The following is a 23,254-nucleotide window of genomic DNA, read 5'->3' as shown; positions in this document are numbered from 1 at the left end:
GCAGATTCTTTACCCTCTGAGCCACCAGGGAAGCACTGAGTACTCATAATTATACCATTAAACAGACACAATTATTTTCTTCACTTTATAAATGAGAAAACAAGCCTGAGAATGCTGCAAAACTAGCCTCAGGTCACATTGCCAATAAGTTCCAGAGTGGCAGAGCTGGGATCCAAAACTGGGACTGGATCCATATTTTAACCTCTATGCTATTCATCCCCTCTAGGGAATTGAACCCAGGTCTCCTGCATTGCAGGCAGGTTCTTTATCATCTGAACCACCAGGGAAGCCCTATATAAGGGACAGGGTCATCTTTCTCTGTATCTTCTAAATGCAAGGAAAAGTAGTATCAATAAAAATGTAGAGCATGTTTTTTGTTTTTTTTTTTTTCCTGGGGAAGTAAGGCACAGAATAGCTACTGCAGTTAGGGAATCTGTTCTTCAAGGGAATTTTCTGGAATCACTACTTTGTTATCTGGGCAGATAACATTGTTATCTGGGCCGGATGCTGGATACTCCTCTTGCAATAGACAAGATGGTATTTATCCTGAGATCCATCTCTGCTCTCAGAGTCTGCTGTTCTATTCATATTCCAAAGCCAGCATTAGCAGATCCAGGAAGGGGTCTGTTGTTCTGCTTTTTAAAAGATTTCAAATTTCTACCTAAATCTTTCAGCTTTAAATCATTTTTCTTTTATTCATTCTTCTGAAGTTTCTGAGGGATTGCCAATACTTGACTTTGCTTTGACAAAGCTATCCTTGGATATCAGATTAGATAAGACGATGAATTCGTCTTAAGACGCCACATAAGTTAAAAGCCCAGGAGTTTTAGCAGAAAACTTTCCCAAACACAGTTAAATCTCAAAGCCGGCAAAGAATGGAGGGGGTTGGGTTATTTATAAAATAATCCAAATCATTAAGGCTGTTGCTCGGATTATTGAAACCCTGCAACAGAAAGATTTTCTACATGTTTCCCCCCCAATAAGCCTACACAGCCAGCAAAAATCTCCTAGGTCATGAGAGAAAAACATTTTATTTGAAATGGAAAAGAACATCTAAGTTAGGACCAGGGATAATTTCCATACTTTATAGATTCTGAAATGTGTATTCCTCACCTTTTTTGCATCTCTAAAACTGGGTGCATAATCACTGTTGGCCAGGGGTCAGTCACAGTGTAGTTGTCATTGTCTCTTCATGGGCATCAACGTGTGTAGAATGGGTGTCAATAGTTTGCAAGAAAATCATGGGGGCAATAATTCTCTTAAGCAAAGTATTCATCACCAAGACTCTTGGTCATATAGAATACGCAAGCATTGACATCCCAGATGAAATGTTATTCAAAACATCTTCAAGACACCAAAAGTGAACGTTTTAGAAATAGCCTAACAAATTTATTTCAACTATATTTTCTATCTATGTGTAATAACGGTACGTCTAAACAAGTTTAAAGGAAAAGTTTTAACAAGTAGAAAATGAAAAGCGTTTAACAGGTAAAATGAGTGCACCAATTTAATTGGCACCAGTTTTCTCTAGGCTTCCCTCGTGGCTCAGGCGGTAAAGCGTCTGCCTGCCACGCAGGAGACCTGGGTTCGATCCCTGGGTTGGGAAGATCCTTTGAAGAAGGAAATGGCAACCCACTCCAGTACTCGTGTTAATCACACATAAAATAACGGTTTGACTTCAATGAGCACTGGCTTAGATTTGAAGAAATAATGATAAAGAGATGACGCTAGAGGTAAAGAACCCACCTGCCAATGCAGGAGATGGAAGAGATGTGAGTTTGATCCCTGGGTTGAAAAGGCCCTGACGGAGGACATGACAACCCACTTCAGTATTCCTGCCTGGGAAATTCCATGGACAGAGGAGCCTGGCAGGTTACAATCCATGGGGTCACAAAGAATGGGACATAACTGAAGTGACTTAGCACCCACGCACACAGTATATAACACAATGCTTATGAACTCTGGTTTTGGCAGCAGATAATCTGGGCACAAATTTTGAGCTTGACACATATGTTACTTTTAGTTGATTTTCTCAAATTATTCATCTTTTAGAAGTTTCTATAGTGTTGGTGTTGGTTTCTATAGTGTGTGGTGTTGGAGAAAACTCTGGAGAGTCCCTTGGACTGTGAGGAGATCAATCCTAAAGGAAATTAGTCCTTAATACTCAATGGAAGGACTGATGCTGAAGCTGAAACTCCAACACTTTGGCCACCTGATGCTAAGAACTGACTCATTTGAAAAGACCCTGATGCTGGGAAAGATTGAAGGCAGGAGAAGAAGGGGACAACAGAGGAGGATGAGATGGTTGGATGGCATCATCGACTCAATGGACGTGAGTTTGAGCAAGCTCCAGGAGTTGGTGATGGACAGGGAAGCCTGGCATACTGCAGTCTGTGGGTCGCAAAGAGTTGGACACAACTGAGTGACTAAACTGAACTGATAGCTCATCTACAAAATACAGATGCTTATTTCATAATGAGGATGACAACGCATGTAAGACACTTAGCAGCAAGAACACAAGCATTTAATATATGAGCAGCTCTTGATTTTTACCTACTTCAGCACAGGCCTCACAGCATCCTGTCCTTTTTCCTTTTCCCTTGGAAACAGAAGTTTCTGAGAGAACTGTGGTTGGATTTGATTTTTTTTTTCTTTATCATTTCTGCAATACCACTTTAGCGACCAGAAAGGAGAAAAAGTCAATAATAAAAATGGATTAAGTTAAGCATACATGAGCAGTGCAACCTTCTCTCATCACCCTGGGATATATATTTAGTGCCACAGAAGGTAAAATGAGGTCACCCGGAAGTGGGTGGAAGGATAGTCATCTCATCACGGGATGAATAATAACCAGTGGGAAGAAAGAACCAGGGGGAAGGCAAGCAGATAGTTTCTCCTTCTTGTCACCATTTTCTGTGGTCTTCCTTGAGCCCTTCTGGAAAACTCCAGTGTGCCAAGCAAATTTACACACCGAGGGGCTTCTTGTGTTACCCCATGGCCCACGGAGAAGACGTGGCCGGTCCAGGAACTGTCTCCTCAGATGCGCTGCGTTGTTTCCTTCTGCCTCACCTTCACCACTGTGAGCTTGCAACTTCCAAGTAAAAACATCAGGACTTCAATCCTCACCTTGCCTCTGCTTTCCAGAAGACTCAGCACATTCCTGTGACCCACATGTTGGTTATGCCATTGAGTTCAGGGGGAGCCTTGGAAATGGAGGTCTCAAGTGTTTCTAGAACCAGGCAATGTGGTTTAGTCAAATATAGAAGCAAATGTGGAGACAGGTGTCCTAGATTCAAGCCTTGGCTCTGGTTCTTATTAACTGTGTGACCTTTAATCCCTCTCATCAGCCTAATGGACATGACAGTACCTGCCCTCCTTATCTTGAAATGCCATCATCAGGATCAGACGGAGATAAGGTTTGAGAAAGCAAAGTGTAAGCCATGAAGTAGCATACAAATATACTAATAACATAATAGTTATTGCTGTGGAACAAGAATTTAGTCTCACAATCTCTGTGGTTGCCTTCAGTCAAAACAAGATCACTGCTAAAAGTTTATAAAATTGTGCTAACTGCAGGTAGGTTATGTGTGTTTTGGGGCTTTTATAGAAATAATACCCTACTAGAGCAGGGGTCACTAAACTATAATCAAATTTTGAGAGTTATTATCATTTTTATCATTCATCTCATTCTTTTTCACTTCCATTGTAGTATATACTTTAGAAACAAAACTGAACGTGTACATAATGTATAACTAAATACATATACACATTAAGTATGTTCAGGGTGAACAGCTGAAAGTATTTACAACAAGCCTCTCAGACCTAGCCATGTTACTACATATAGATACAGTTATTCTGCATGAACTCTTGTATGATGCTACATTATTTGAATATATCACAGTATATGGATCAACTTCCCTTTATTAAATTTGGCTGCCCCTAGTTTTTACAGCCACAAACAATGATTCAGTAAACATGTATGACTTGCTTTCTTCCAGACCCATGACTACTTGGTAAAGCCTGGTGATGGGAACTTACTCTGACCTTGTCCAGCTTTGAATTCTGCATAGACCTAGAGCTCAAAATCCAGACCCAGACACAACTAGGCCATTGCTAAACTTTCCTTGGCTGACTGCAAATGTGCTTTATCTGCCTTGATGACAAATGGATTACACTGAAAATTTCCAAAGACTCCACTAATGCAGGAATCTTTAGAAAGTAAAACTAATCTGAGGTGCCTCAGACTCCCCTACTTCTTACCTGTCCCCAGTTGTTCCGGACATAGTCCAGGGCTCGCTCTCCCTGGTGCTGTGGAAGCTGACCCCACCTGACTCTCCCACCCCAACTCGTGCTGGCTGGCTTCTACAAACTCTAATTAGGCTGCAGCCTTTCCCGCCTTAAGTATCTTTGATTTTATGGAGGATTCTGGAAGCTCCGTGAACCTGCACTCTGATTTGAATTATTAAAGCAGGTCAGTATGTATGCGTTTAGAAGCAAGATTCTCTATTCAACCATCCTCTATATGAAAAAGGAAAATTTGCAACCATCAGTTACCCACATGAATAGTCTTTTTATCCCCTCCCTTTTTTTCTTTCTTTGGCAATTTCTCCATTCTTTAGCTTTTCTCTTTTTCCTGCACCCCCTTCTATCTTAATATAATGTACTGGGCTGTGAGCCAAGCAGCGTTCTAAGGCCTGTGGGAACTGATTCACATCAGGTGTATGCATGTTGCTTTTTCTTTCTCCTTTTGTTTGAGTTTTAAGTTGATTTGACCCAAATCATTTTTAACTCTAGTACCAAATGTGAAACACTGGTTTGACCTATGAAGCCAATGTTTTAATTACCATAAAACTGTAAGTTTTGTAAGGGCTTCTTTTGGTCACCACTGGAACTCCACAGTTAAGAGTATAGTTGATGTCCAATAATATTTGCTGAATGGATGAATGAATAAGCAACCACGCACTGAGGTGGAAGATAGGTTTAATCCAGGAACTGGCCCATTCAGACTTAGTATAAGACAAGGAAGAGATGCCTCAACCATAAAACTTGGACACTAAAGTAAAAGAGATTGGGGAACCATTGTTCACTATTCAGATCATAACTTTAAAGTTCTTCAGTGTCTAAAGAGATGGGTCTATTATTACCTACCATATTTACTCTAGAATTAAATTAAGAATAAGAAAAGTCATCTTGAGATTTTGATTCAGAACAGTAGAGTTTGAGTCATGTATTCCCCTATTTGATGAATCTTTAGACATGACACAAGTCTTCTGAGCTTCAGTTTATCTATAAAGGGTTTCCCTGGTGGTTCAGATGGTAAAGCATCTGCCCACAATGCGGGAGACCTGGGTTCAATCCCCGGGTCGGGAAGATCCTCTGGAAAAGGAAATGGCAACCCACTTCAGTATTCTTGCCTGGAAAATGTCATGGATGGAGGAGCCTTTTATGCTACAGTCAACGGGATCGCAAAGAGTCGTACACAACTGAGCAACTTCACTTATCTACAAAACAAACAAAAACAGCATCTCCCTTACAGGCTGGTTATGATGATGAAATGAAAGAATCATTGTAACACTGAGTAATGATAAGGCTTCAATAAATTTTACTTCCTTTCTCCATTTTTCCTTCTTTTCCCTTGCCAAGATGATTCAGTTACTGAAACGCTGGAAGGATTTCTTCAAAGGATGGTTTCATGGCACAGAAATAAATGACCATTACATGGCTAAGTTATGATATATTGGGAGCAGGGCATCTGGAATTAAGGGGGACATTAATTTGAACATAGATCTTGGGGAAAGGTTCCTAAGAGCTAGATTATTTTGCTTATTAGTAAGAACTGTACATCTCTTCACATCATTAGCTTCATAAATCTATAATATTGTATATAATATACATACACATACATATACAAATATATATATATATATATATATATTTTTTAAGAGCTTTCACAACTCTTGTAGGTTGAATTGTAATCCCCCCTCCAATAAGATGTTCAAATTCTAACCCCAGGTACTTGTGAATGTGACCTTATTTAGAAACAGGATCTTTGTAGGTGTAATCAAGAAAAGATGAGATTGTATAGGATTACGGTGGCAGAAATTCAAGGAAAAGTTTCCTTGTTGTTGTTTAGTCACTAAGTCTGACACTTTGAGACTCCACGAAGTGTAGCATGCAAGGCTTCCCTGTCCTTCACTATCTCCCAGAGTTTGGCAAAGTGATATCTCTGCTTTTTAATATGCTGTCTAATTTGTCATAGTTTTTCTTTCAAAGAGCAAGGTCTTTTAATTTTGTGGCTGCAATCACCATCAGCAGTGATTCTGGAGCCCAAGAAAATAAAGTCTGTCACTGTTTCCATTTTTTCCCCTTCTATTTGCCATGAAGTGATGGGACTGAATGCCATGATCTTAGTTTTTTAAATGTTGAGTTTTAAGACAGCTTGTTCACTCCTCTCTTTTGCTTTCATCAAGAGGCTCTTTAGTTCCTCTTTGCTTTCTGCCAATAGAGTGCTATCATCTACATATCTGAGGTTGTTGATATTTGTCCCAGCAATCTTGATTCCACCTTGTGATTTATCCAGCCTGGGATTTCGCATGATGTACTCTGCATATAAGCTAAATAAACAGAGTGACGATATACAGCCTTGACTTACTCCTTTCCCAATTTTGAACCATCCATTGTTCCATGTCTGGTTCTAACTGCTGCTTCTTGACCTGCATACATGTTTCTCAGGAGGCAGGTAGGGTGGTCTGGTATTCCCATCTCTTTAAGAATTTTCCAGTTTCTTGTGATTCACGCAATCAAAGGCTTTGGCATAGTCAATGAAGCAGAAGTAGATTTTCTTTTTTAATTCTCTTGCTTTTTCTATGATCTGATGGATGCTGGCAATTTGATCTCTGGCTCCTCTGCCTTTTCTGAATCCAGCTTATACATCTGGAAGTTCTTGGTTCATGCATTCTTGAAGCCTGGCTTAAAGGCTTTTGAGCACTACCTTGGTAACATGGGGCCAGCACTTACACCACAGGACTAGAAGGAGATGACATCAGAGGCAGAGAGCTTGCCCAAGATGCTGAACCTGACTCAAAACACCAAGATGGCAGAGTTGAAGGACATGTGCTCATCTTCTCCTGAGAGAACACTAAAACGCCAAAATCGCAACTAGCTGTTGAACAACCATCAACAGGAGGATGGTTTCCTGTGAGGAGAAAAAGATTTGGCAACATAGAGACACACAGAGAGAAGACAGCCAGGTAAACATGGAAAGAAACACCTGGAGCCACCAGACGTTGGAAGAAGCAAGGAAGGATTCTAGCCTTTGAAGGGAGCATGGCTCCACTGGCTCCCTGATTTCAGACTTCTAGCCTACAGAACTGTCTGAGAATAAATTTCTGTTGCTTTAAGTCACTCAGCTTTTTATAGCAGCCCCAGACAACTAAAACAATAGACTTCTTGAAGTTTCACAATTTTACAAAATTTTAACACTCATCTTGTACTGACTAAAAAGGCAACCGAACTCATTGGACCAAATTCATGTCTGATAGTGCTACTTATTAATCTGTATGTCACCTTATGGCTTACACATAAGGCTTTCTCAAACCTTATCTCGTCTAATCCTGATGATGGCATTTCAAGATAAGGAGGGCAGGTAATATCATTTCTATTAGGCTGATGATTGAGATTAAAAGTCACACAGTTAATAAGAACCAGAGCCAAGGCTTTAATCTAGGACACCTGGCTCTACATTTGCGTCTTTATTTGACTAAACCACATTGCCTGGTTCTAGAAACACTTGAGACCTCCATTTCCAAGGCTCCCCATGAACTCTATGGCATAACCAACATGTAGGTCACGGGAATGTGCTGATTCCTCTGAAATGCAGAGGCCAGGCAAGGATTGAAGCCCTGATGTTTTACTTGGAAGTTGCAAGCTCACAGTGGTGAAGGTGAGGCAGAAAGAAACGACGCAGAGCCTCTGAGGAGTTAAGTTCCTGGACTGGCCACATCTTTGTGAGCCAAGGTGGTGTAACACAAGAGGTCCCTCGGTGAGTAAACCTGTCTGATACACTGGAGTTTTCCAGAAGGCTCAAGGAAGAACCACAGAAAATGGTGACAAGAGGGGGAGCCTATCTGCTTGCCTTCCCCTCTCTCTTGCTTCCCGTTGGTCGCATGGTTTAAAATAGACTAGAAACTTACAAACTCTCCTTTAATCCTGGGGTTGATTTTGAGAAGAATATCAGAGGGGCTTCTCTTGTGATCTAATGGACAGTTTTTTCGAGAGTATCCCTATAGGAAATAAAACAATGCATATTTTACAGAATGAAACTGTTATTTTCTTTGTGTGTGTGTGTGTGTATTTTTTAAATAAAACTGTAGAACTGAAAGATACAGAAAATCACAAACAATAACATAATAACATGTAGCTTCTTTGTTTCCTATGTATCTTTTCTTAAAGAAATAAAACATTACAGATAAACATGAAATACTTTGTGCTTCCCCATTTGTTTTTTCAAGGCAATCCTTCGCCTAACTACTGAGTGTATCTAATCCACTCTGAATGTGGTAGAGGTGCTATCTAAAAAGGTGTGGTATCTAACTCATGTTTCATACATTTTCTACTATATTTAAAATATATAATTTTGTATATATGCATATATGTATATAGAAGGTACTTAGTACATATATATACTACACACCTGTGTGTATGGAATTTGTCTGGAAAGATACATAAGAAACCATTATCAGTCTGAGACTGGGAAAGTAGACAAGAGGGGAGATTTTATTTTCCTCTATTTTTCAGTCCTTAGAAAAAATTAGAACACATTAATTTTCTAATGAAAAAATACTAATAAACAGAAAGCTGTGCAGCAGTTCTCCCAGGAGGGGCAGCAAAAAAAAAAAAAAAACCCTCCAGGACAGAGGTGAGAGAAAGTGTGGTAGGGGTGGATGGTGCAGCTTGGGGAATGAAGAGAAGTGAACCTGAGTCCCACTTCTGTCAGGGAACATGAGCCGTCCCTGGGCAAAGCGAGCTCCCTCCCTTGGCAAGGAAGGCCCCCTCTGACTTGCCTTGCCCGCCTCTCCGTCTCGCCCCATCGCCCACCATGCTTACCGAGCCCGGCCCACTCGCGCTGTTTCTTCTCCCCGAGCCCGTACTCACACCTCTCCTCCACATCGTTTGCCTGACTCACCGTAGATACCATGGCCCTGAGGCAGCTGGAAGCCCCTCCTCGTCTCGCCCTGCTCACCGGCTCCACCCTGCTCCTTCCGAGGCATTGCCTCTGTACTACCTGCTCTCCCACTGAACTCTCAGCTACTGGAAGGCAGCAGCCATGGATGGTTGATTCCTGGGCCTGGCCTAGGATACACTTTTGGTGAAAGTACTTTTTAACTAAATATTTAACTGTGTCCTAGTCACCTTCTCTATAAAGTGAGAAGGCTGCATTTGTTTAGCTCTGTTCAGCAAATGTATACCAACATCTTGGCTAACCTAGGCACCTTGCTTGGATCTACAAAGAACAGAAACATGGGCGTAGCCCTCTAGTGGGACAGATGAGCGAAGATTCCTCAAAGCTTAGTCTTCCACAATCAGAATTTAAAAGGTATGTGTTCAGTGTTTGGCTCTGTCCTGATTGCTAAATGATCCTGGGAATATCATTTTACCACGTGGGGAAGTGGTGGGAAACACTGAATGAGGTAGCCTGACCTCTTGAAGGCATGGAGGAGGGGCATGCTACTTTTCCTGATATTACAAGGTACTATTACAGGGTTTACTGCTCTCTAATCATGCAATCTACATAATTTATCCTTTTAAAATGAGCCATAATCCCCCAAGAGAGCTTCCCTATTGATATCAAATATAAGAGGGTATTTTTAAGGACACGGCAGCACCACTGCTTTACATTGACCTACACAAAATCAATCCATTTCCAAGTTAAGCACAGCCCTAAAAAATCACTAATGGAGCTCCATGTAGTTTGTTCATGCGATGTGCAGTCAGGAATCATGCATAATGTAATAGTGCAAATGCTAAAAGCAGCTCCCACAAACTAATTTAATCTTGGTTTAATGGACATTGGGAACTGATCTTCAAAAGAGCCTGCCAGTGAGATTCTTGGGGGCCTCCCAGCAGCCTGAAAGCAAGCTCCAATATTAGCTTTTGGTTAGTTCCCCCTTTCACCTAGTGCATATTAAAGGCAATCCACTATTGTCATTAAAATTATGAATAAATTGTGTCAACTTGCATGGTCTATGTAATATAGATATCTCCATGCATTTGCATAGATCTCTGGGATTGAAAGTTTGCTCCCCGTGCCTTTTAGACCATGAGCTTCTACCTCAGTCAAGGAAATCTTTTATATTCCGGAAGATCAGAAAGCTCCACAGTATCCACAGCCCCCAGGCCATGCCAGAGAGACAGTGTATGAACAAAGATCCAGGATGTGAAGCCTGTACACAATCAAAGGGATCAGAACCACACTGTTGTAGCTTGTTTCCATGGGACCCCCAAAGCCCCTAAACAAGCACCTCCTACCTGACATGATCAGAGAAGAGCACTCCCCCATGCAAACAGGAGTGTGCATTCACACACACACACAGACACACACAGACTCTCCCCTCACTGGTGTGAGTCGAGCTTCTATCAGATGACCTAACATCAAATCTAGCTAAGTAGATAGCATGTAGAATACCCCAAATTAGGGGACCTTGGAGTGTTTTAAGTTCAAGCCATGTATTTTGTTTCATATGAATGTCACTAATTGGCTTCAGGCTTTTAGAGCTGAACTGTGAAGTGAGCATAGAGAACACAGCTTCGGTGGGCAGACAGAATATACAATATGTGGGTAAGAGTGGCAGCATAGGCTGAGACTTGGAAATGGCAGGAAGAGACGAGGGGAGGGTTGAGGAGTTGATGTTGCAAGTCCAGGGCAAGTGGATGAAATAAGAAATGGGGGTTAAACAATGTTAGTTAGAGTTAGAGGGGCAATTAATAGAGAGTAATGATTTCAAACACGAGGAGGAGGATAAAAAGGGAAGAGGTCGATATGGGCGAGCTAATCCTCATCTTCCATATTGAGGAGTTAATAGATATTGACTGAGTGATAAATCAAGAAATGGAATTCTGGAAGCAGTCGCGAAAAGAACAAAAAGTAGAAACAGTAAACAGACTTTGTCTCCATATGATATGACTGGAGATGGTCAAGGGCGCTTTCCTTGTGCTTCTGCATTATTTAGCTTGTTACAATGCATAACTATAATTTGACTTGAAAGATGATAAGTAGGTGCTTGTGGGAAGCTGAGCTGGGGATAGTGAGGGGTGGAAAAAGGCAACAAGGTTTTTCCTTAAAAGCAGCTGAACTATTTGTGTAAAACCATGAGTATGTGTCCTGTGACACATTATTACTTCTAAGTACAACTGAAAGGATTTTGAAAAATTATACGATAAACTGTTAACAGTGAATACCTCTAGAGCAATGGTGTCCAACAGAGTTTCCGTGAGAACAGAAATGAGCTATTTCTGCACCGTTCAGTACAGGAGCCACAGGCCACCTGTGACTGCTGCGCTCTGCTCGGCCGGTCAGTCGTGTCCGGCTCTTTGTGACCCCATCCTGGGACTGCAGCCCACCAGGCTCCTCTGTCCATGGGGTTCTCCAGGCAAGAATACTGGAGTGGGATGACATGCCCTCCTCCAAGGGATCTTCCCAACCCAGGGATCGAACCCAGATCTCCTGCATAGTAGGTAGATTACCATCTGAGCCACCAGGGAAACCAAGGATACTAGAGTGGGTAACCTATCCCTTCTCCAGGAAATCTTCCTGACCCAGTAACCGATCCAGGCCTGCATTGCAGGCGGATTCTTTACCAGCTGAGCTACCAGGGAAGCCCCACCTGTGACCACTAAACACTTGAAATGTAGCTAGTGCAACTGAGGAACCAGATTTTTAATTTTAGCTGATTTTAATTAATTTAAATTTAAAATATCAACACATAGCTGGTGGATACCATATTGGATAGTACAGCTAGAGAATCATATGGAGGTGTGAAAGACTTTCTTTTTATCACTCTCTACATTTCCACACTGTTTGAAATTCTTGTAATATGAATATGAGACTTGCATTAATTTAAAAACCTTTAAACTTTCTAATTTGAAAAACAAAGAAAAACCAAGAAAAAGGAAACAATCATAAAGCAATGCATTGGAAAGTAAGAATTCTACAAAATGGATTAAAACATTTTAAAAGAGTAGAGTTTCCTGTCCTATACAGTATGTCCTTGTTGTTTGTCTATCTTACTTTACTCAGTATTCTGTGATAAACTATATGAGAAAAAAATCTAAAAAAGAATGAATATATGTATATGTCTGAATTAATTACTTCGCTATACACCTGAAACTAACACAACATTGGAAATCAACGATACTCCAATAAAATTTTAAAAATTAAAATATATAGCACGAGGAATTCTGCTCAGTGCTATGGGGCACACAGGATGGGAGGAGAGTTTGAGAGAGAATGGATACATGTATATGCGTGGCTGAGTCCCTTTGCTGTCCACCTGAAACTACCACAAAACTCTGGCTACACTCCAACACAAAATTCAAAGAAATTTATTCCAGAAAAATAAGTAAAATATTTTAATAAAAATAACTAGATAAATAAATAGGTGTTCTTTGGGATTCCTTCAATCTCTGAACTTTTTCATGAATCTCCAGAGCAAACATCCTTGCTTTACCCCCTCATATCACAAGCACTTGGGCTACAGTTCTCTACATTCTGTCTAAGGTAATCACTGCCCTATGTTCTGCTTGCCATCTTTTATAAACATCCTGACACCTCTCATCTGTGACCTCTCCTCTCTGTCTGCATTGGCACAGATCTAGGCATACACATAGGTAGATAACTTTTATTCCCTTACTATCATGTGAATGGGTAGTCAGGATGGCAGGTGGGTCTAAGGCGCTGCCTTCAGGTCACAGGTTCCCCTGGAGGTGTGGGTTCAAATCCCACTTCTCTGGTGGCTCAGATGATAAAGAACCTGCCTGCCATGCAAGAGACCCAGGTTCGATCCCTGGGTTGGGAAGACCCCCTGGAGAAAGCAGTGGCTACCCACTCCAGTATTCTTGCCTAGAGAATTCCATGGACAGAGGAGCCTGGTGGGCTACAGTCCATGGGGTAGCAAAGAGTTGGACACAACTGCATGACTAACAAGCAAGCAATCATGTGAATGAGAGTGTAAATATACATGCCCTCTGTTTGCCATATTTACTCCAACCCAAAGGGAAAAAATGGCCAAGATTTAACAGCAATATGATCTCAGTCATCTAATCAGTCCCTTTTCATTCATCGATTCCACCATTTGGAATCTGATCATCTCTCAATTATCAGGAAAAAAAGGACTTCCCCTTGTTAGCTGTGGAATCCAGACAAGTTGCTTAATCAGTAAGTAACAAACTCAGTGTCCTCATCTATGAAATTAAAAATAACAACTGAACTGACCTCCTAAGACTGTGAGAAAGATGAAATAAGATATTGCACAGAAAGTGCTCAACACAAACTTGTCAAATAGAAAGCACTCAGTGCATTCTAGATGTTATTTTAAATATAGGAAAACTAAGAATAATCTGCCCTGACTGTACAAGGCAAGAGATTCCCGGTCTTCTAGATTTTAAAGTATCAACTCATCTTTTTCTCTTTTACCGGGTAGCCTGTCAAACCACTTCAGTCTTACAAAATTAAAGGTATACTTACTTTCAAAGAAATGGCAGATAATGCTAAAAAGATTAAAAACTTGTTGATAAGCAGTATTTTTCAATGCAAAATGATTTAAATAAATAGAAAATGGTCTGTTTCACATGCAGCCCATCTCCTTATACAAAAAGTAGGTACAATCAGCTTGTAAGAAAGCGTATCCATCAATCAGGGAATGAGGCCATTAAAAGAGTCCCTTATCCAGATCCAAACATAAAAGTCATTCCCAAACAGTGTCCCAAAGTGTCTCCCACTTTGTTTTTGAGCTTTCTTTTTACTATTAAAGTAATACCTAAACACAAGAAATAATTCAAAATGGGGCTTCCCTGGTGGTCCTGTGGTTAAGAATCTGTCTTGCAATGCAGGGGACACTGGTTCGATCCCTGGTCCAGGAAGATCCCACATGCTGTGGAGTAGCTGAGCCAGCGTACCACAGATACTGAATCCCGAGCTCTAGAGCCTGCAAGCCACAATAGCTGAGCCCACACACTGAAACTACTAAAGCCCACATGCCTAGAGTCTGAAACAAGAGAGGCCACCACAATGAGAAGCCCTCACACTGAAACTAGAGAGTGGCCCCTGCTCGCCACAACTAGAGAAAGCCCGCAGGCAGTGATGAAGACCCACCATAGCACAAAGATAAATAATAAAATAAATAAATCTTTTTTAAAAAGAGTGAAAATGAATTGCACTTATAATCTTGCCACCTAAAACCACCCAAATATAAATTGTTAAAATTTTGATATATGTGTAAATACATATTATATATATAATCACAAACATGAACTTGGGCAAACTCTGAGAGATAGTGAGGCACAGGGAGGCCTGACATGCTGCAGTCCACAACTTAGCCACCAAACAACAATAAGGCACATACCCTGAGGAAACCAGAACTGAAAAAGACACACGTACTCCAAAGTTCACTGCAGCACTATTTACAATAGCTAGGACATGGAAGCAACCTAGCTGTCCATCGACAGATGAATGGATAAAGAAACTACGGAACATATACACAGTGCAATACTACTCAGCCATAAAAAGGAACACATTTGAGTCAATTCTAATGAGGTGGGTGAACCTAGAGCCTAATATACAGAGTGAAGTGAGTCAGAAAACAAATATCGTATGTTAACACATATATATGGACTCTAGAAAGATATTACTGATGAACTTCTTTGCAGGGTAACCACGGAGACACAGACATAGAGAACAGACTTATGGACATGGGCTGGGGGTAGGAAAGAGAGGGTAGGGTGAACGGAGAGAGTAGCATGGAAACATATACACTACCATGTGTAAAACAGCTAGCCAATGGGAATTTCCTGTATTACTCAGGGAACTCAAACTGGGGCTCTGTAACAACCGAGAGAGGCAGGAAGGGGTGGAAGGCGGCAGAGAGCTTCAAGAGGGAAGGGACTTGTGTGTATCTACAGCTGATTCACGCTGAAGTATGGCAGAAACCGACACAATATTGTAAGTATCCTTCTATTAAAAATAGGTAATTTAAGAATTAAAATAATTTGGAAAGGATATGCATATGTGCGTGAATCTGTATCTAACTGAAGTCCAAAAATATATAAAATATGGTATGTATGAAAATATACTTAGGCATTATGTAAGTCTACAAATTATAATTCTAAACTCTAAAAATACATCATACAATATATATCTTCACTAGTAACGGCATAAATAGGACACACTGTAATGATCTAAAACATCTTTTTATTAAACTATATAGTATGGATCTTTCTATGTCAATAGGTTTACACATGGATCATTTTAATTAATAATGTTCTCATATATGGCATAATTTTTTTATCCATCCCTGACAGACATTTAGATTGTTTCCTGTTGTGGGTTGTTTTATTTTTTAATCTTTTTTCTCTGATGAATATATCCTTATAATAATCTTTGTGGAATCACTGGGTGAAAGACAAACACATTTTTATGTTTACTGCCCCAAAACCTCAGCGATGTAGCCAGTTACCCTTCCACTGGAGGTCAATGAGAGCTCCATTTCACCACTCTCTCACCTGCACTGGATAGCATCAGTCTTCATATTTTGGCCAAAGTGATGGGTAAAAAAATCATATCTGTTTCGTGTTTCAGTATTGATACATTTTTATCTGATTATCTTGCTTACTTGTGGGAGTGAATATTTTTTCATATGTATATTGGTCATTCTTCTTTCTTTCTTTTTTTCTAAACACTTATGCATTGTTCTCCATCAGAGAACATCACTTCACTTGAGGAAGTGAAACACAGAATGCCTTGCACACTTCTAGACTGGCTTATCTCAATACTGTCCATCCTCTAATGCTAGCTATACATCAATGAGTTTTCTTCCAGAACTTCTCAGCTATAAGGAATCTCTTCTAATTTCTCGGAAGTCCTTTTGTGAAACTATCTTTGCAGCTTTAGCAACATTTTGCCTTATTCTACAGTTATTTATATCATCATCTTTCTTCCCCCTTCTTTTTTTTCCTCTCCAGTTAGAAACACTGAAGAAGAGAACAGAATAGTCAGATTACATGCCATTTGAGTACATATTTACTGTGTAGCCATTGGTAGCAAAATAGATACACATAATTACCAATACCAACACTTACTGATTTATGTATTAGGCCTACCTCTGCTATATGCAGCAGCAAATTAATAATGACTGCCAGCAGCTAAACCCAACAAAGATATATTTCTTTCTCATGGGAAGCCCAATGGGGGGATCAGTAGCACTTCTTTATCTTGTAACTATTCTGTCTGGAACACATCGACTCCAAGGTTGCCTTGGCAGGGAATGAGAAAGGTGGAGGAGACACACAGGCGGTTAAATATCTTGGCTCAGACATGGCATGCAGTCCTTCTATTAATAGTTAATTGCCAGAACTAGTGACATGGCCTCAACTCAATTGCAAAGGACTAGGAAACCAAGAGGAACACAGGAACACGAATATTTAGTGAGTATTACCTGTTATAATTAGCTTCAATATTTCAGGAATTTTAAAGGCATAAACTAATGTCCATGTATGATCTACATAATTATAACTATCTCAGACTTTTTAGATGATAACAATAAGTCCAGGGAAGTGAAGAAACGTGCCTAAAATCTCTCAGCCAGTAAGTACAATACTTGCTCTGGAATTTAAATCCCATTGGAATGAGTCTGAACTCTGTACTCTTAATGACTAGATTATGAAAATATGAATAATCAATAGTTGCATGAGAGAAGGGCTTCCCAGGTGGCACTAGTAGTAAAGGACCCACTTGCCAATACAGGGGACATAAGAGATGTGAGTTCGATCCCTGGGTCTGGAAGACCCACTGGAGAAGGAAATGGTGCCCCACTCCAGTATTCTTGCCTGCAGAATCCCATGGACAGCAGAGCCTGGACGGCTATGGTCCTTAGGGTCACAAAGAGTCTGACACGACAAAAGTGACTTAGTACACACCACACACAGCATGAGAGAAGCTCCAATTTAAGAAATTTAAGGAAAAAAAGTAGAGAATCTTTGGTCATAGAAATCTAGCCATTCTTACCTACAGAAATGTATTATTTAGCTCCTCTGTATGAACTCTGTACATACTCATGGACTGTGTGGTGAGGTCCAAACCAGTCTGTGCATTTTAAAAAATAAATCATGATTCTGAGTCTATTAGGAAACTGTGTATTCATCTCCTGATAGCAACTAAAGTGAAAATGGCTGAGAGCAATAAAAATCCATTTTGCTACTTAGTACAGTTTGTCAGACTAGAGAAATGGGATTGAATTTCAAAGCCACAGGCAAGCTGGCTGCAATCTGCGGCTACACAGTTGATGGGTTTTTTCCTTCTTTATTTACAACTCTTTTGATAAGCCTTCAGCAAGTTACATAGGTTCTTCTAGTTGTATCTCGTTTGACTGGATTAGAATACTTGATGACAGTTTGGATAAGTTTGAGGCAGATGGTTCTTGACATTTTTCATGGCATCAGTTACAAACCATGCAAGAAACTCTTTCATCCTTTGTTTATCCTTCACTTAGAAGCCACTATAGTAGATCGTTAAACTTTCATTTTTCACAGAGCTGATTAAGGCACACTACAAGGCAGATGTTATTCTGTACCATTTTTAACAATTTACATTTAGCACCAAAGCTGGCTTTGTACTTGTTCCAGTGGATCAATTCACTTTTTTTAAACTTCAAGGTCAATTTCTGAAATACTGTGACTCTCTTAACAATTAAATGTTTTGCAAACTTCTCTTGGTTACAGGAGCCCAGCTACTATTCCATTTATATGTGTTTGCTAGTCAACACACACATGACAATTCAATAGCTCTCTCTCAACAGGGTAAGAGCATTATTTAAGAGGCAGTTCATTAAACAAAGAAGAGAGTCTCAAAAATATATATATATAACTATCAGGATGCCTTATTTTTACTAAAGCAGTTCCAGAATCAGAAATGATTCATAGTCCTGAAGCACCAGACTCACTGCACCTCACAGGTGAGATGCAGAAAAAAAGAGTAAGAAATATTTTGCCTTTCTCTTCCATGTTTTGATGATTTAGTAAATTACATACTATTTAGTTCAACCTAAGACAAATAAGAGTGAATAAAAGCAACTTTAGATACAATGAAATGTTGACAAATAGACTCACTGAACGAAAATTTTGACAAAATTTGATTGGACCTTAGGAAAGCACAGGGTTCCACTTTTTCTCTTCCAGAGTAATTGCAAAGTACAATTATTGTCTCCCCTTTAGAGACAAAAGATGACATCCTGCCCAGGAAAACAAATGCATGGGAAATCCATTTAACAGTCTACATGATGTCCGCCCAAGTACACCCCCACCACCTTACTCAAAAGGAAGGACTTGAGACACGATTATGGTTTGACAAGCTGACATGCTATTTCTTTGAAAACAAAGGAAACAAAAATATAAACATTAAGAACATAATGAGTAAATGACAGTATCGACGATCTTCATCCTACCATTCTCAGAACCAATCCGCAAACAAGCCAAGCAACTTTCAGGACTAAGTAGGACCTTGAAAGTCCATCTGACCTAGCCCTTTGACTAAAATAACAGGAACTAACTTCTTTCTTTCACTCCTCTTTACCTGCAGGGGCAAGAGGTGAGGTGAGAAGGGTGTGAGCAACAAGTAATCTGACCTTTAAAAGTAGCGCTTCCAGAGCTTTAGATCAGTCTCTGCGTAACTCAGGGCAAGCTGAGGTAAGCGGGGTATCCTGTTCTCTAGTAAGGCCCATGTCTTAAATACTGATGAATCTAACATAGAATCTGAAAGTTGTAATAAACAAAGGAGAACTGATGCTGATTTTCATGTTAATAGTCAAGGGAATCTGCACAGGTCAAGTGCACTTACAAAAGTGTTTCTCTTATTGTGCGTTTAGCTAATATGGGTCTCGGAGAAATAAGATTTTCTTCAGGTTATGTGCAGTCATAGCCTTTTATTTAAAAGCAGTGAGAGGAGTCAGTACAGGAAGAAGACAAGCAAGAATAAAGGGAGTTGTGTTAATAAAGGTTCTGTTATGACTTAGGAATGGTAAGGCCAACAGATTAGAAGACAACTGCTATTGAAAAGATATTAATAGTTATATTCAAGATTCAAAATCCAAGAGGAGGGGGCAAACCCTGGAGTGGGGGACAAACGGGGAAGAACCAGCATCAAGAGGCAGAAGAAGAGGGAACTCTGTATAAGAGCCTTCACTGTGGCTTCTTTGAGTAGAAATGGGCAAGGCAAGCAGGCTTAGGATTGGCTGGCTTGAATAGTTTCAGTGGGCTCTGGAGTACAGAGGTCATCCTAATTGTCTAGCACCTGGCCCTGTGGTGATCAGGACAGGAGGTCAGTAGCCCACAGTATAATTGCCCAGTGAAGGAAGTAGCCGGGGGTGTGATTCTGGGTGGGTTGGTTTGTATTTGGATAGGATACTCCCAGGAGAGCTGTTTATTACCTCTAGAAATTCACTAACCCTGAGATGGAGTCCCTCTGGGGTCAGCAAGGCCCCAGATATCAAAGCATTAGAATACAGAACATAGAAGATGTGGTTAACACAGGAGTGTAGCACTCCCTGACCCATCCACTAGGACTGACCAAGCACACTGAGGCAAAGAATACTGAGCACCCAGTGGTGACCAGTGATGGCAGGGCTGGGGCAGGGTCAGGCCAGGAGCAGGAGGCAGAGCGCAGTGCACTCAGTGCCAACTCCAGGAGGATTGCTCAGGAGTTGTGTGAGTTACCTACTGCTGCGTAACAAATTGTTCCAAGACTTCCATGCTTCCTCTATAGAGTTATGGCTCTGAGAGAGACAGTGAGAGAGGGTCAGAGATGTGGAGCGAGTAGAAGCCAGAGTCTCTGTAGTCTTAGAAGAAGTATCCCATCACTTCTGCTGTATCCTATTAATTGGAGGTAAGTCACAGGGTCCAGTCACATTCAAGGGGCTATTGTACCCGGATGTGAAAACTAGGAAGTTTGGAATCACTGAGGGGCCTTTTACAGGCTGCCTACCACAGGAGTGAAAGGAAATTTACCAAGCAAACAAAAACCCCAAACCCAAAACAAACACAAAACCTCCTCTTAGCAGTTATGTAACAGAAGGAAGTAGTCATCATGGCTGTGCTGGGTTATAACTGCTCCCATTTTACAGATGCATCTAGTGAGAATTAGGGGCTAAATGTCAGACCTGCTAACTTCCAGATTACATCACATAATCTCTTTAAAGTACAATGAAAATGCCACACAATGAATGGAGTTCGGAGTCTGGACATCCATCGTGTTCTGTGCAAAGGGCTAATTAATGTGCAACAAGATGTGCAAATTCAATAATAATCTTAAATACACAAATAAGACAACAAATGGTAATGCCATGGCTGTTCTAGCTTTTCAGCTTGGCAGAGATTAACTGGATTGATATTACTCAGTGTTAGGGAGCATATGGAGAAAAGACACTCTCATACTCTGTTGAAGGGAGTATAATGGGTATGAAATTTTGGCAAGCAATTTGGCAATATCTATCAAAAGTTAAACTTGTGCAGACCCGTTGATCCAGCAATTCTGCTTCTGGGAATTCAACCCAAGGAAATAATCAGACAAACATACAGACAAGTAAGTGGATTGAAAAAATAGATAGATAAATAGATATATTTCACTGTGTCTACAAATGGTGGATAGGCTAGAAAAAGTATAGATAAAATACAGGCATCTATTAAACTGACAATTTATATTTGTATTTATTGACAAGTAACAACGTCTATAACATACTGCTGGGAAAAAAACAGGAATATGAAAAATACATATGTAACTGGAAAATTTAAAATAAAATGTTAACTTTGATCATTTTCTGATAAAACGATTTCTGGTGATTTAAACTTTTTTGTCTGTATTTTCTTACATTTTCTCCAATGAGTATGCATAAATTTTATAACAAGAACTAAACAGTAGAAGTTAATTATTTTTCATGGCTTCTCCTTTAGCAATATGGTCCCTAAACTGAGTATAGCAGCTGATTATTTTTTCACTTTTAAAGGAATATTCGACACAGTAAACATTCATTCCCAGCTTATTAAACATGGGAGAGACAATGTTTGTAATGAACAAAGGGCTTAGGGCTCCAAGGAGTAAGATTTCTCTTGGTCAGAGCAACAGCAATGCTACTCTAAGTGGAAGATCTAAGGACACTTAGCATAATTTAACCACCATTGAAAAACTTTAACACTCAAAACACATATTTAAATCGATTTAAAAAGTACACTCCCAGACAATAACTTGTTGCTTAAATATTGTAATAATTGTTCTGATAAACAGTTCATTAAACCTGTATTCTCGATTTTTCAGCCCTCCGTGTATCTGGATCTTTCCTACCCCAGACTCAGCTACAAAATGGGCTTCTTCTTTCACTCTGAACCCAAGCCAAGAAGACATCTGTGCCCTCAGCCCTTCCAATGTATTCCATCTGCTTATTTCCCCAAGTCCAGAGTAATATGGAATTTATGATGCTGGCTTTTGCATATACACTTAAGTTGTGCTGTTTTGTTTTTTCAAATGTAACTTTTCTAGGGTTACAAGTTTTAAAAGGAAATCTCAGCATTTGAATGCTCCCATTTGGACAATAATAACTGGAAGTCAGGTTGGAACCATTGCTTTAACTAGCAGGGACATCAAAACTCACCTTCTCTACAGAGCTCTGTGAAATAAGCTTGCCATCAGAAGGTACTTCAGTCAAGCAATTTCCTGCTGCTAAGTTAAGCATCATCTTCTACCTAAATAGACTAGAATAGAATGGTGTCTTTGGAATGAAGGAGACATTTGTTTGGCGTTCAGCTTGTTATGCAGAGAAGACGTAAGTCAGGCTGTCCTTTTGACAGATCAGCCCTAAAATACTAAACTTTATTTAAACAATAAATATATACCACGTGTTTCATAATGGAATAGAAAAATGACCCTACTCACTGATCTTCCGTCTGCTTTGCCAATTCTCCCCACCCCCCGCAAAAACCCTCTTATTTATAGAAAAGGAATAATTTAGCTTATTTTCAAGATTAGATAACATTCTCTCATAATTTTTCAAATTATCACAAGACAATTTGATGTGGATTAATGAATGTCTGGCTTTTATCACCTAGATGAAAAGAGTATCAGCAGTAAGATGGGTCTTAGGAGCCATCCTGTGATTTAATTATTCTAAACAATCTTGTGCTTTAGTACACAAAAGATAACAGTTAACATACTGCTAAACATTTACTGATATACAAGTCAAGACAAAGATTAAAGATTTAATTCGAAAGAAAAAATATCCTTAAGGAAAAACTGCTGTTGTGGGGTTTGGACACAGATGTTCAGGAAACAAAATTAATAGTGGAGATGGGTAGGGCTTATATAGGAACATGATTGGGGGCACAGCTTCTGCTTCAAAATTCCATCTTCTTTTCTTTCCCCTCACAGATTCACAAGAACAATTTATACATATTCCATGCGCATCCTACTTTTTACCTTTAGAATGGGCTCTGCTTCGCTCCTTTGATAAACCTTTAGAGAATCTGCTCTTCCTAAAAGTATGTTTTGCTGCAAAGAAAATGTGTGACAGTGCATTTGGTGACAGCCCTATTCTTTTCCCCCATGCTTAACACACCCTGGGTTTGGGGGAGCTCCACTTGAGTCCATTCAAATCACTCTGAATTTATGCTCGAAGATCCACTGTGGTTAGATGAAGTCAGAGACAGAAAAGAGGTGCCAGTGGGTTCCAGCTTGTCCCAGCTTTCCCCTGCACACAGCTCTTCTTCCTGACTCCAGGCCCGACTATCATGAGCCCTGGTTCACCACCAGACAGTGGAAACAAACTTCTGGAAACTTCTTTACCAGATCCCTTTTGTGGCCCTGCTCTGGCAGCTGCACATGCCTGACTTTCCAGATTTCCCTACAAGTTATGGCTTGTTCCCTTGTGCTCATGTCTTGGGAGAGCTGGTTAGTCATTTTCTCTGATCCAACAACTCCCCTTTCTAGACATTACCTCTTTAGGTC

The 23,254-nt window shown here is 40.1% G+C and overlaps 2 long non-coding RNA genes across 2 annotated transcripts in view; one reads left to right on the top strand and one right to left on the bottom strand.

The window, feature by feature from the left end:
• LOC110127316 (uncharacterized) overlaps positions 1–23,254 on the bottom strand; it is a 96,635-nt gene that overhangs the window by 21,834 nt on the left and 51,547 nt on the right. The window lies entirely within an intron of this gene.
• Positions 15,091–22,153, top strand: LOC139030052 (uncharacterized). Its single transcript, XR_011482369.1, has 3 exons — positions 15,091–15,214; positions 18,845–18,951; positions 21,572–22,153. It is a non-coding gene; the product is annotated as an uncharacterized lncRNA (long non-coding RNA).

The sequence above is a fragment of the Odocoileus virginianus genome, chromosome 20 (genome assembly GCF_023699985.2).
Source record: "Odocoileus virginianus isolate 20LAN1187 ecotype Illinois chromosome 20, Ovbor_1.2, whole genome shotgun sequence".
Classification (NCBI taxonomy): domain Eukaryota; kingdom Metazoa; phylum Chordata; class Mammalia; order Artiodactyla; family Cervidae; genus Odocoileus; species Odocoileus virginianus.
This window is presented reverse-complemented; position numbering and strand designations above follow the sequence as displayed.